The sequence below is a fragment of the Buceros rhinoceros genome, unplaced genomic scaffold, assembly GCF_000710305.1.
Source record: "Buceros rhinoceros silvestris isolate BGI_N320 unplaced genomic scaffold, ASM71030v1 scaffold42659, whole genome shotgun sequence".
In the NCBI taxonomy this organism is placed as follows: domain Eukaryota; kingdom Metazoa; phylum Chordata; class Aves; order Bucerotiformes; family Bucerotidae; genus Buceros; species Buceros rhinoceros.
Window position 1 is genome coordinate 4,006 of NW_010434030.1, and position 1,006 is coordinate 5,011.

The following is a 1,006-nucleotide window of genomic DNA, read 5'->3' on the forward strand; positions in this document are numbered from 1 at the left end:
CAGATAAAAAAAGAGGAGAGAGACAATATAGGACTGTAATAGAAATATAGGAAGATCATTCAGGACATAAATGATCGTATTACAATATGATGCTTGACGAAGAGCCACGAAGGCAATAATTAAACTGATTAGTAGTTTCCAGCAGAGATTTGAGCAATTCTGATTCTATACTGGCACATAAAACTAGGCCATGGAAAGAGTTAAACCACAATCTGTTCTTTGTGTGGGAAGGCAATACTGCTCTGAGTAACCACAGCCCATGATAAGACTTCCCTATCTTCATACCCTTTCTGATGCCATGCTTTTCTCCCCTCAATTATAACTACTAAAGAAAGTTTATTGTTTCTTCCACAGAAGTCATCTTAAATGAAGTAGTCAAATAAAATTTTAAAAAATAATAAGCTGAAATAAGCACAACGACTGTGCAGTGTTAAATCCTTACAATAAGTTTCAGACTGAATAAAACAAGATTTACTACAGATTTTTAAAATTCTAACAACTGGGGCTAAAGGTAGGGCAAAGGGTGGGGAGCTGAAGAGCTTTGGCAGAAATTAATTTTTGCTCCAATACAATGGTTTCTCCTACATCTACACTGACTTCCGCATTTATAATTTAAAATGTCAAAAAAATTAATGTGGACATATTCTATGATAGTACAATGCCGCACGTCTAGTTTTCTTTTTAAGGAGAACATCAATTATTCTGAAATGGCTGTGCCTTTGGATAATGCACATAGTATTACCTACAACAACCTACAGCATTTTACATCTATGAAAATTTTTTACAAAACTCTTACTTTCTAAATTCCAGCCTGAGGTGGTTGAATGTTTCCTTTTCAAAGAATGGGGGAGTGGGGTGGGTGTGGGGGGGTGGAACCCTAATCTTTTTAAAACTGCATTCAGGCTTTTTTTCATAATATCATTAAATCCTAAAGATATAAATATATGTGAAAGACTGTGAAGGAGAAACACAGCAAAGAACATTCTATTCTAAAGCAATATTATCA